The 14,448-nt window shown below is 34.9% G+C and overlaps 1 protein-coding gene across 1 annotated transcript in view; it reads right to left on the bottom strand.

Annotated features, from left to right (window-relative positions):
• The window catches only part of LOC140436728 (obg-like ATPase 1), a 180,326-nt gene that overhangs the window by 103,181 nt on the left and 62,697 nt on the right, over positions 1-14,448 (bottom strand). The gene's annotated exons all lie outside the window — the stretch shown is intronic.

The raw sequence follows: 14,448 nt of genomic DNA, 5'->3' as shown, positions 1-14,448 counted from the left end.
TGTCCAAATTCTACGTCGAATTTGAAAGTTTTCTGTTTTATTCCTTTTCATGGAAAATGCGTAGCAGTTTAATCAGTTTAATGGTTCAGTTGCAGTTTAAGTGAGGTTTGGAAGAATCGTTATTTCCATTCTCGTTTTGTTTCTCCCTGGTTGTCACCCCAGGTTTTTTGGCAGTTTGGAGATGAATTTTTTCGTGTTCAGAGATTTCCCATCTAGTTCTACCCCAAGAAAATTTAATAGATCCAGTTCCCGACCCCAGATATTATGCAGAGTGAAATTTAGTGAAATTCAAGGTAACTTTTTGTGTTTAATTTTGAAGTAACGACAGACATTTTTTTTAAATAATAATTGCTTTCACAATTTAAATTTTGATAATAAATATTGTAGATCTTATGACAGCTAGTTTTAGCATTTTTGACATTGGTTTGTTGGGTTTTTTAAAAAAGGTTAACCTCTTTATGATAGTTTTATTTAAAAAGATAATTCTTTACTTGTAATAATTTTTATTTGCCACAGTTTATAGCCGAGTAACATTTGTAAGTTTTTGTAGCATCTCATCATCATCATTGTCGCTCTGCACTGTCCCTCGCTTGCATTTTCCAGTTGCCGACTCCGATCTTCTCGGCATCTTGTATTACCCCGTCCATCCACCTCAGCTTTGGTCTACCTCGTCTTCTCATTCCCACGGGTTGCGCTGTTAGAATCTTTTTTATCATGTTTGACTCAGGGGCCCGGGCTACATGTCCTGCCCACTGCAGGCGGTTTCGCTTAATTATAGTGTTAATATCTTTACCACCAAACGTATGCTTGTAAATATTCTGCAGTTCAAAGTTATATCTACGCCTCCATATTCCGTTCTCACAGACCGCTCCGAATATCTTGCGTAGCACCTTTCTTTCAAAAATGGATAGAGCGGATTCATCTGTTTTCGTTAGCGTCCATGCCTCTGATCCATATGTGAGAACGGGGACTATCAGTGTTCTATACAGCCTTATACGAGTTTTTTGTGACAGACGTTTGTTAGCTAAGTACTTTGATAGACCATGATAACACCTGTTTGCAATTATTATTCGCCTTTTTATTTCCTCAGAAGTGTTATTATTCGGGTTAACCGATGTCCCTAGATATATGAACTCTTTGACTGCTTCGAAGTTTTGGTCATTGATGTTTAAATTTGTGTCAACATTTCCAGCTCTTGTGTTTGTGTTAGTCGCCATGAATTTGGTTTTATTTTGATTTATCTGTAACCCCATTCGTTCTGCTGCTGCTACTAGCTCGGTTAGGATTTCCGAGGTTCTCGCCCTAGTTTTTGTTATAATGTCCACGTCGTCTGCATATGCTAGAATTTGGACTGATCTATTAAATATTGTTCCCCTGCTATCTAAATTAGCGTCTCGTACAACTTTTTCTAAGGCGACATTAAAAAGCTGACACGCCAACGCATCTCCCTGCCTTAACCCCCTATGTATTTGAAATGGGGTTGACGAGTCGTTTTGAATTTTTACTGCTGATATCATCTTCGCCATTGTCACTTTTATCAAACATATGAGTTTTTTTGGAATTCCTAATTCATTCATAGCGTTGTAAAGACTTGGTCTTAAGACACTGTCATATGCCGCTTTAAAATCGACAAAAATATGATACATATCTATGTTAAACTCTTGCGCTTGTAAGAGTTTGTAGCATCTCCCGAGTTTGTAAAAGGATAATGATATGTAAGTTTTCTTTGTTATTTTGCTTTAAATCTCTGTAACTATTATTATAGTGTTTTTTGTGCCATCTGTAATTTTTTAACTGTTTGTGGTGACACAACAATAAATGTTTGATATATTTCTCTGAACCATTTTGTCTTTTTATTTTGGAAAAGTCTCCTAACCATATTTTGTATTTCTAATTATTATTTCAATAGTTACAACTAGTTGTTGTAATCGTTATAATTGGCACCTCGAAGCGGCGTCCACTTTAATTTGCTAGAGGTCCCCCCTGTTGTTTTTTTGTCCGTTTGTTCCAAGAGACTTATGTAAGAACCCCCTTTGTTTCATTTTTTTTGTAGTTGCCCCAATCCAACCCCTTACCATTCAGCTTATCCACGACCCAGCTCTCCAAACAGACCCTGAGTGCCGTTCGCATAGTTTAGTTTATTTTGCTTGCCCTATCTCCACCCCCGTAACTTCTGTCCATTTGCAAACCCCTATAATTATACCCTATGTGGTACGCAAAATATGACGTTACAGACTTCCTTTGTTCATTTGCTAGAATTCTACAGTCTCTTTTTAATGCTTTTTTTAAGTAGGTACTTTAAAAAAAGTGGTGCAGTAGGCGGTACTGTAGACTAGCGCGAAGCTTCATACTATGTTTTCTGTATTTTTAAATTATAAATATTATCTTTAAAATTAAATATTACATTAAATTTTAACCCTTTCAATCCCAGACGAAATTATAATTTGTCGACCTTTACCAAGTCCCACCGGTACACGTAAGTACCACTTCATTTATTTTACATTAAAACTACCTTGACTAACTTTAAGCGATTATTTCCCAGCGATACATCTAAGTCTAGCCTTAAACAACGCGATTTCATTGGTTGTAGTTACTGTCATGCGATGTGCAGCGCGAATTCTTCATTTGTTTGTATCATTGTTATGGTAATCAGGGCTGTCTATAAGTGCTTCCTTTAAAGTGTATTTTTTATTGTTGAAATAACGTCTACAGTGTTTTGTTTGTAAAAAATGGCAGGGTAAGTTTTTTGTTTAACTAATAAATGTTTTTAAATGGTTTTGAATTTTTAGTCACTAAAAATGACACTTGTTTTATTGGTACTTGAAAGTACCGTTCGGCATAATTGTAATATATTTTTTTCATTGCAGACATTGTCCATAGTGGTGGAAAAAAAGGGTTTGACTGATAACGAATTGTTAGAACTTATAAAAAATGATGATTTTGATGATTTTTTGCCTCCGTTAGATAATGTTAGATAAACGTACTGATTTTGAATCAGATGTCGATGATGAGCTGGATATTTCTACTGCTGGAATATATTTACAAATAAATCGAGAAGATGAGGCAAATAATGAAGACTCTAAATTAGTTCCTGATGACCAATCTAACGAACGACAAATTCAGGAACCTAATGAACATCAAGATCAAAAGCCTAATAACTACATGAAACCTGAATGTCCATAAAGAAAATGGAGTAAATTGGAAAAAACCACAGAAATTCCTCAATATAGAGAAGCTGCCTGTATTTGGGAAGAAGTTCATTCTAGAGAATATGAGACCGCCTTAGATGTTTTTGTTAAGCTTTTAGATAAAAGAATAGAACATATAACTTATCAGAGTAACCTTTATGCCACACAAAAGGGAAAACAACTGAATATGTTCAAGGAAAAACTCTTAGCATTTATCGGGATAAATTTTTGAATGGACTACCAGATAGTTCCTCTAGTCTGAAACTATTATTTAAGTCAAGAAGATCTATCTGTTTCATTTGTTGCAGAAACTGTGCCAAGGAATAGGTTTCAGACTATTTTAAGATTTTTGCATGTAAACGACAACTCGCTAATACCAAAAACTAATACCGATCGGTTATATAAAATTAAATATTTGCTGGATTGTCTAAATTCTCAATTTGGTAATTATTGTGGTGAACAGAAAATGTGTGTCGACGAGTCAATTATAAAATTTAAAGGCCGATAATCTATTAAACAATACAATCCGACGAAACCGATAAAAAGAGGGTTTAAGCTCTGGTGCGATTCTGACATGAATGACTAAAAAAATTTCAAGTATATCAAGACAAAAACGAAAAAAGTCAAGTGAAATACTCCAAATATAATTTAAGTGAACGAGTTGTTTTATCTTTGACAGAAGCAGACTAGGAAAAAAACAAAATTATTAAAAAATATATCTGAAAGCTGAAACAACTTTAGCCTGTAGAACGATCCGAGCTTCATAGCTATAAAGGATCTTCCTAAAAACCTGTTAGAAGATAAAAAACTTGCTAGAGGTGACTTTGACTACCGTATTTCTAATACAAGGATTTCCTTTTTAAGTGGAAGGATAACACTGAAACTGAAATAAGTTAATCAAACACATTGAAACGAAAACAACGTGATGGCAAAAATATCAACATCCCAGCACCCCAAATAATAAAAGATTATAACGAATCTAAAGATTAGTATTAGAGCCACCTCCAAAAAAATTGTTGGATTTTCGTAGAGACCTTACCAGTAGCCTCTGTTTTGCTTCCCTACACAGAACAAACAAGACTCCGAGAGGAAAAAAACGACGGCATAATATTAGCGTTTCTTCGGAAATACGACTACAGAGAAAAAGTAATACAACGCCATTTAGAAACTTTGCATCAATGTATTACAAATTATTCCAGCTAAATAAAAGCGTTTTCCTGTCACTCAATGTTGAGTGTTCAAATATTACATAACCTTAAAACTTAAAGCTATAATACTCAAAATACTGTCTTCTACTTAAGTCCTATATGAAAGCAGTTTTGGAAAATTAAAGGTTAAACAAAAAATTTAAGGTTAACATTTGGTGTAAGACAAATTTTTACTGTATCACCCATATTATTCAATATATATGGAGAATATATTATAAGAAAGATCTTGCAAGGTTGGAGAGGCGGAATATCGATAAATGGCAAAAGAATCACCAACCTTAGATTTGCCAATGACCCTAATATTCCCATGCTCAGAAGATGAACCGGTTCAAATAATGAACAAGTTGGAAACCGTCTGCAGGGAATAAGGTCTTATGGTGAACAAAGAGAAGACTCAAATCATGATAATAGGCAATTCATTTAACACCAAAAAGATTGCTGATTTCGAAGTGGTCAGTAGGTTTGATTGCTGTAACGAGGAAATCAAATGCAGATGGTCAGACTCATGGAAAGACTCAGCAATATCCCAATAAAAACAATAAAACTATTAAACACATTAATCTTTCCTATTGAAACATATACATCTGAGATATGGGCATTAATAGTCGCCAATCGAAGAAAATTAGATGCCTTCGAGATGTGGGCCTACAGAAGAATGTTGCGAATATCACAGTATCCGCACCAACTTTTCAATTATAAAACAACTAAACGTCTACACAATATTTTCAACAAGAATAAACCAGTCCTAACTCAGGTACTTTGTTCATATTCTAAGGAGAAGGCCTAGAAAAACTGATTTTCGAGTGTAAAATAAATTATCAACGACCACAAGGAAGGAAGAAGTCACAGGAACTATTGGCCATGGCTTACAAAAAGTTTCTCTAACGGTCTAAAACAAAAAAGGATGGAGAACCAAAATACAAGCGATCGAGACATGATGTCACTATACTTTTTCGAGAGTCAACAGACAAAATATGATAACAGCAATTGGCTTATTGCACATTGTGTATGTTGTAGTGTCTGGGTTTTGAGTAACAGCCTAAGTATACTAAGTAAAGTCTATTTCATTGTCTTTACGAAAAATAACCAAAATACTACAGTACCTCGGCTGGGAAACGAACTCATGACCCCTGAGTTTTCATCCACAGTTGACGCTCTTGCCAGTGCGCCACCAAGGCAGTTTCGTGTCAGTTCTTACATGCGACTTTGAAACAATCACACTCGAACGTAAGTCCGTAAATAAGTTCTAAACATCACAGCTAAACACCTCAATGGACGTCTGGCGTGCAGGCCAGTTTCATGTAATCCATTTCGCAAAGTTTGGTCACATACAGTAATGTCGTGGGTATTTTCTAAGGTCCCATAGAGTTCACGTGCAGTTATATGCACATTTCGATGGGCTAATCCTACCACATAATATATTTCAGCGACATTACTAAATCACGCTCCGAGACACGTACAAATGACGTACAAAATCAGCTTGTGAAAGAACAGCTTGAATCATATTCACAGCACCTACCATTTGAACATGTGTTAAATGTCAACGCTACATGACTATCTTTAAAATTTAGAACACTATTTCTTTACAATTTGAAGCAATTAATCGTACGAATTTGAGGCACTGTCACTATTGCCTTAATAAAACAGTGCAATTGACAGATAATTTGCATGGCATATCTTGATTTGTAGAGAACAAATTTTTAGATCGAATGGTATCTATTAACAAAAATTTTTTTTAAAGTTTTTATTGAAAAAACTGGAAGAATAATGGAGTTCCTTAGACATTTTTGATGTGTGTAGTTATGGAATAGGGTATATAATAGTTATCGGAATACGTTTAAGAAACAGTCAAAAATGAAGAAATTCGAGCAATGGACGTTCTTGAAAGAGCTGCTAAACTTAAGTGGCAGATCACATAGCAACAACCCTCTAATAGCTAGATACATAGATTGTTAGTTTGGCTTTCTAAAGAAACCAAAAGAAGTGTAGGGGGACCCCAGAAGAGAACACGGGACGATATCCAAAGTATCGCTGGACAAAAATTGAATTAAGATGACCCTAAACAGAAAAAAAGGAAATCATCTTCTCATTGCGCCGTCTCCTTTCGAAGGTTGGCGATCCAAATGGCAATGGTCGTTTTTGACACTGCTGCGCGAAAGATCTCTGCGGATGAGCGGTCGAACCATCTCCTCAGGTCTTTCACCCACGAGTTCTGGCGTCTTCCTACCGATCTTTTGCCCTGTACGTTTGAAGTAATTCATATCTTTCGCCTCTCAACACATGACCCAAGTATTGCATTTTCCTCTCTTTGATTATTCTTAGTAATTCTTTTTGTTTACACATGCGACGAAGTACCTCAACATTAGTAACTCTTTGTACCCATGGAATCCTCAACATTCGTCTGTATATATACATCTCAAAGGCATCTATCAGGAAAAAAGGCATCACTAAGGAAATCATAAGTGGCCTATATCTAGGAGTAGATGGGAAAAAGTTGGGAAGATATATCAAAATCAGAAGTGTATAAGAATTGTCAAACTTTAAGTAAAAAAATTTGTAACTCTTATATTCAATAGATTTATGTCTTTTTTATTTTCAAACTTCCATAGTCGTTATTGTAGACTTTGTATTTAGGAAAATAAGTCTGCTGTTCACATATATGTTATTAATCCTCGACCTACACCTCTTCTGCCTTCGAGCTTATTCTGACATATCAACTGTAGCAGAGGATATTTATTATTTCGCACCACGTGTTCAGGATACGTTGATTTTCTACTAACGAGACTTCTGGTTCGATTCCAATTTATTTCCGAAGTATTTTATAAGTATAAAACACTGAAAACTTTGTTTTCAACTGTTTGTCTCAAGTTGGTCACTCAGAATTATGTCTGTATTTTTTAATTTGTTAATTTCCATAGATTCTAATAGAATTTTGAAATTCATCATTAAAAGAATGATTATGATTTAGAAGGTGAAGTGCGTATGTAGAATTTGTTTTTCTATTATTGAAAGGTATTATTTCATGTTCTGCTATACGTTTGCTAAAAGTTCTACCAGTATGACCGATATAAGTTTTTGGGCAGTCGCCACATTTAAGTTTGTATACACTACTGTGTAAGTGCTTTTTATTTTGGCTCTTGTTGTTTTTAATATATTTGCCTAAGTTGTTGTTTGTTCTAAAAGCTGGTGTTAGTTCTTTCTTTTTTATTTGTTTGGCTATTTTTGTATTTGCCTGTAATCTATATGTAATCGAGCAGAAGGTACTGGGTTTTTTCTCTGGTGGTGGAAATACTAATTTTAGGGTCTTTCTCTTCTTTTCTTTTGATTTAAAATTTTATTAATTATTTGTTCGTTGGACCCATTGTTTACTGCTACATCGAACAAACAATGTTGTTATATAAAATGAATTTCCATCAAGTAACGATCGAATCCATCACTCATTTTATAAATGTTACGGTAGATCCAAGATACCAATAATGCAACGATAACACCAGATAATCAAAATCCCGGTGTAACATTAAATTTTTAAAATCCACAAGGAAACTAAGTTCCTGTGTTTGGCTGTATACCATATATTAAAAATTTTGAATAAAATCCTTTATAAAAAGGTATATAAAAAACCCAGTTGGGCTATGTTAAATTGGCAAAACGTTTTCGGAATAAGTATTCCATCATCAGTACCAAGTTAATACATGGATGTAGCCACTAAATATGGGGTTACAAACCCTTTAAAAATTGTTAATTTAAATTTAGTTTACATAATGTCTGTTTTACAATTTAGATGGTAAAGTTACCGTTGGATTGGTAACATGGTGACATATGACTCTGCAATAAGTTGCAAGTCCTGAGACGGTATCTTTTTTTACTCTGTTAAATTTTTATTTTAGAGTAAAATTTTTTTTTACTTTCTTTAAAATGTTAAAAAAGTTAATATCTATTGAGTATGTTTGTATTGTTAAATGTGATTGTCTTAAATTTTTTTGTTGTTTTACTAACTAATTCTGGTTACTAATAAAGAAATCAACTACGGAGCTCTTCATAGAATGCAGCAATATTTTTAAATACCGAATTGCGAATTAGAATAGTTCAAAGAAGATAAGCATTATAAAACAGCGTAAATAATGTAATATACAGACATTATAAATGAGAAAGATGCGTAAATAATCATCAAATGGCAGTAGTAAGTAAGACAAGTGGAGATGCCGTAAAGCTTCAAAAATTGTTCTCTCAGAGCTGTATGAGAGGGCAGAGCAGAGATAATATTAAAGGTTCCTCATTTGTACCTGCACACTGAATCACTGAATTGAATCACATATCACAGAAAGTGATGGAGTCGAAGAGAGCTGGGCCAAAAATTAAGTCTAATATCTTGGCCTCGGCCAAGGAAGTTCTTGGTGAAAGAAATACAAATAAAAATAAATCGTACTAAAGGCGAAGAACTCCATGGTTTTGTAAAGAAGTGAAGGAAAAATGTAAAGAAAAGAAAAAAGCTTACTTGAAATACATGTCAATCAAAACACAAGAGGCATACCATAATTACAAGACAATTAGAAACGAAACACATGCACTTTTAACAAAAATAAAAAATGATAACTAGGAACGCTTTTCGAAAAAAAATGAAACATGATTTTTACGGTCTGCAAAAGGAAATATGGAGCTTGCTAAGAGGTCAAAGAATGGAGGTAAAGGAACTTATAGAACCAAAACACATAGAAAAGGATACGTGGATTGACTACCTAAAAAAGCTATATGCAGAGGAAGAACAAACGACACTAGAACCGGAAACACCAGAAATTACCACAAATGAAGAACTTAATATAAATGTAAAGGAAGTTCGGAAAATACTTGAAAATCTGAAGAACAGAAAAGCAGCAGGTAAAGACGGGATACCAAAATAAATAACTGAAATATTGTGGAGCAGCAATGACAGAACAATTAACACCATTAATTATTAAAATTATAAAGCACAATAAAATACCTGAAGAATAAAGAACGAGCGAACTAATTCTACTATTCAAAAAAGGAGTTAAAAAACAGCTAGAAAACTACAGAGGTATAAACTTGTTAAATACTACGCTAAAACTTACAACTAAAATTTTACAAGTGCTAATAAATCAGAGGATAAGTTTAACAGATGAACAACAGAGTTTTCGTAGTGGAAGATCGTGTACAGATGCAATATTCGTTATAAAGAAAATTACTGAGAAATCACTAGAGTATAATAGACCAGCATTTCTGTGTCTAATTGACCTAAAGAAAGCGTTTGACAGAGTAAGACTCAAAGATGTAATCCATCTCCTGTATAATAGAGAAGTTCCCCTAAATATTATAAAAACTATTGAAAACATCTACCAAAACAACAAAATGGAAGTCAGAATTGATGGACAACTTACAGAACCTATAGAAATATACAGCGGAATAAGACAAGGGGATTCATTGAGCCCCATGCTCTTTAATTTGATCATGGATAAAATCATCAAAAGCGTTAACAAAGGAACACGATACAGAATGGGAAACAAAGAAATAAAAATACTCTGTTACGCAGACGACACAATATTGATAGCCCAAGATGAAGATAGTCTGCAAAGACTGATCCGCAGATTTAACATAAGAGCAAAAGAATTTAATATGACAATCTCATCTCAGCAAACTAAAACAATAGTATTCAGCAAAGAACCAACCAGATGTAAAATAAAAATTGATGGCATCAGTATTGAACAAGTAATGGAAATCAAATACCTGGGAATTATACTGTCTAGCTATGGAGACCTAGACAAAGACGTGGGAGATCAAGTACAAAAACCAAATAAACTAGCAGCAGGATGTCGTAATAACACTATATGACGAAACAGACACATTAACACTGAGATGATGTCAATAATTTATAAAGCCAGTGTAAGACCAATAATGACATATACCGCAGAAACAAGACCCGACACAGCCACAACGCAAAGGCTGCTGGAAACTGCAGAGACGAGAGTACTGAGAAGAATTACAGGAAATACGCTGAGAGATCGAAAGAGAAGTGAAGACATTAGAAGAAAATGTAAAAAAAATACGTATAGTGTATAAATGAATGGACACAAAATAGAAAAAAAATGGAATAACCACATAAGCAGAATGTCAAAATAGCAAGAGATAAGTCACCAATCGGCAGAAAAAGTATCGGACGATCGCGCAAAAGATAGAATGACAACCTTCCATAGAGGTATTAATCCGCCAAGGAACAAGCAGAATTGCTTACAAAGAAGAAGAAGAAGAAGAAGACATTGAATCTCATGTTGCAATGAGTCGGTGTTGATTAAACCAACGTCCAGCTTACTCTATTTAAATTTTTATTTCATGAGAGTGATCCCAGTACTCATTTAACATATATCCTAAGTAAATAACTTTTTGTAACAAATTTTTGTTGCAGACTCAGGTAGTTTACCGTTATTGGCATACAATTATTCTCTGTATTCTTGTTTTTGTGCACTGTAAGAATGTGTGTAAGTTTCAGCTTTTTATACCAATAGTATCTTGCGTTTTTATTTCAATGTTCACAGAATCATAGATGAAATTTAACTACTTAAAATGTTGAAAGGAATATTATGTGTTATGTAGCAATTTGGTTTTTCCCTATTATTACTGCAGTCTCTTATTCTAAACAACTTAATATACACGTGGAAATAGATTTCATTTAAATATCGATGATTCAAGCTAACCAATTAAGGATTTGTTATTTCAACACCCGATGCACCAAATTCCAATTCTAATGGGATTTTTGTCCTAATGATAATGCGCGTGTCGAATAATTCCTACGTTTCGATCGATTTTATTAATTCGATAGCGATGCCGATATCAATTTAGGTGTAGACTAATAGATGCTCTAACAGTGGTGGTGCGGTAGCCTCAATAGAAATATTCTTCGAGTTTGTCCCGACATGTTTGCGTTCCCACGCGGCCGTGAGGCGCCGTCAAATTGGCAGCCCTTATTAGAGTCGCAATTGTTATGGGTTTTTATGGGATTAATCTGGGGGAATACTATAATTTTAAATCGATCTATTGTTTACTAACATATTACGCGTTATTAGACGTTTTATAAGCCACTTAACACGAGATTTTTGTTTATTTGATATCTAGTTTTTCATTTTAATACCCTGCAACAATTTAATTAATTTAAAAACTACACATTGGGATTTTACAAAAAACCAAGATTTTTAGCTTATTGAAATACACAAAGCATCTGAATAGTTGCTTGCTTTTGTCACTTATGTTCTAGTAACGTCAACTATCATAATTATCATGTAGTGATTCGAGTTTCTTGTAATATCTACGTATGTATCTAGTATTTCATGCACGGCGATGTTCTGTGGGTTTCCAGTTCATTACTTACTTGGGGAGTCGTGTGTGTGACATCGATTGAATGTGTCCACACCATGTTAACTGTTTTTTCTCGATGCCATCAGTAAACATAGAAATCAAAGGTCATCTTAATTTTATTCTCATTGTTGAAAAATAAATTTCGGATGGAGTTTAGTAGCAATTGTGGCCGCTTTTGTAGATATAGAAGGGGAATTTAATAATGTTACTACCAGCTCTTTGATAGGAGCTATGAGTAGACGAGGCGCACCTGTGGTAATATGCAGATGGATAAGGGCATCTCTGGAGAATAGGACAGTAATGTCCACTCTGGATAAAGCAACCATCAAAGTAAAAGTAGGTGTAGGCTGTCCACAAGGAGGAGTTCTAACCCCTCTACTTTGGGCAACCTTGTAGATGATCTCCTCAGAAATCTGTCCACAGAAGGCTTTTATTGTCTAGGATATGCTGACGATATAGCAATCGTTGTCAGGAGCAGGTTTACTCAGGTGGTATCTGAGAGAACGCAAGCAGCCCTAAATATAGTTGACGACTGGTGTAAACAAGAGAGACTGATAGTCAATGCTCAGAAAACACAAATCGTCAACTTCACCCAAAAAACAGCACTACAAGGCCTATAACCACCGGTGCTAGGAGGAACAGAGATTTCATTTGCCAAAGAAACAAAATACCTTGGGGTGTATTTTGATCATAGGCTTATATGGAATGCCACACAGAAAGCCACACAGAAAGCTACTATGTCCCTGGGCAGATGTAGAAGAATGTGCGGTAAGAATTGAACTGGACTTTATGAGAAGATATCTACAAATTATCAGAGCGAATAGAATATGAACAGAGGAAATATGGAACAGAATGGAAGTAGAATGCTCAATTACAAAAAAGTTGGAAAATAGAGCCCTGCAGTTGTACGGGCATGTACAAAGAATGGCAAAGCGCAGGTGGCCAAAAAGAATATTGGACTGGGACCCGCCGGGAAGAAGACGGAGAGGAAGACCTGCTGCAAGATGGAAAACATACATAGGAAATGCTATGATAGATAAAGACCTCAGAGAAGGTGACTGGCGAAAGTGTTGTGGAGGACGAAAACGGCAAACTCATAATAAGAAAAACAAAAAGAGGAGAAGAATAGGTTGTATTTGTTCTGAATATCTTCGATCTTTTTACATTTTTCTTGTAAGTAAAATTGTTTTCACTCTCTTCTCTTTTTATGACCTCACTGTTAACAATTCTTATTAGTGACTGTCTGAAAATGTGTTAACATGTGCGTGAAGGTTGTCTTTTGTATACACTCATTTTTAAAGTTTATGAACAATACAACGGAACATGTTTTCATATAATGGAAACTGGTCAGTTAGCTAAGACCAATAGAATCGTTATTATTAGCATAAAATACACGAATGATACTGTAGTATTGGAAAATACTGATGAGCATCTGCAGATACTGATATATCTCTTCTCAAAAGCAAGTGCCAGAATGAGACTGGATCAAAATCACATAAAATCCGAAATTCTTGTAAAGGTAGAATAACATTACAAGTACAGCCTCCACAATACTATTAAATCTAAAAGCCTAACACGAATATCAAAGATTAGAATATATAAAACGGTGATTAGACCAGTGCGATGTATGGGTGTGAGACGTGGACCCTGACCAAAGAAACTGAAAGAAAACTTAGATGTTTTGAGGGGAAAATCCTCAGAAGAATCTTTGGGCCTTATCACGACATTAATAGCAACCAATACCGAATGAGAACAAATGCTAAGGTCAAGCAGATGTATAGATCAAGCGATACAGTCCAAGAGATTAAATCCCAACGTCTAAGATGTCAGATGCCATGTCCATAGACTCCCTAATAACCGCCTTGCCAAGTTAATATGGGAGGAAGCTCCCACAGGAAGAAGGCCCTTAGGATGTCCACGAATGCGATGGAGAGACAATATATGGTCATATCTAAGAACAATGGGGCTACCCACTGACCCAACTATTATGGACGACCGTCCAAGATGGAGGCAAGTTGTGCAGTCAGCCAAAACCCACCCCGGGTTGTACTACTACGAGAAGTTAGAGAAGTAGAATAAATCTCAATGGATTATATTATGCGAAAACTACATCTGCGAACATCAAAAATGTTAGGTTTGGTGGTTTGTCTTCTAAGGATGTGAATGATGTACTTTAAAACATGAAGGTTTATAGGCGAACAATACGAATTGGCTAGACTAGTAGAACAACCAATGCAGAAGCCCTAAAAAGATGAATACTACTGAGCTAATGGTCAACATAATTAAAGCTTGCACTAAAAGTAAATATAGTCGGGAAACGTAGCCTGAGTCGAAGAAGACTGGACAAACATCAATGGAAACAACCTCATACATATAGTTCAAAAGAGATGAATTTGCCATGAGGACCGCTAACCTCAATAGAGATGACATGTACGGTAATATTGGGTAGATTACAAAATTAGGGGATTATACTTCTAAACAAACTTTACCCATTTCTTGAGTAAAAGTAGGGATATGTTATTCTGTCCCACAATGTCAAATATTTATTTGCTACTTAATATTATTATATAACAAATAAGGGCAGCGGAGCAAGCTCCTATTATGCCCAAAAAACAAAAAAAAATATCCTTATAAAACTAATACCAATTAAGTACAAAAATTATGAAACAATAAATAAATAATGCGGACCT

The sequence above is a fragment of the Diabrotica undecimpunctata genome, chromosome 3, assembly GCF_040954645.1.
Source record: "Diabrotica undecimpunctata isolate CICGRU chromosome 3, icDiaUnde3, whole genome shotgun sequence".
NCBI lineage: Eukaryota > Metazoa > Arthropoda > Insecta > Coleoptera > Chrysomelidae > Diabrotica > Diabrotica undecimpunctata.
This window is presented reverse-complemented; position numbering and strand designations above follow the sequence as displayed.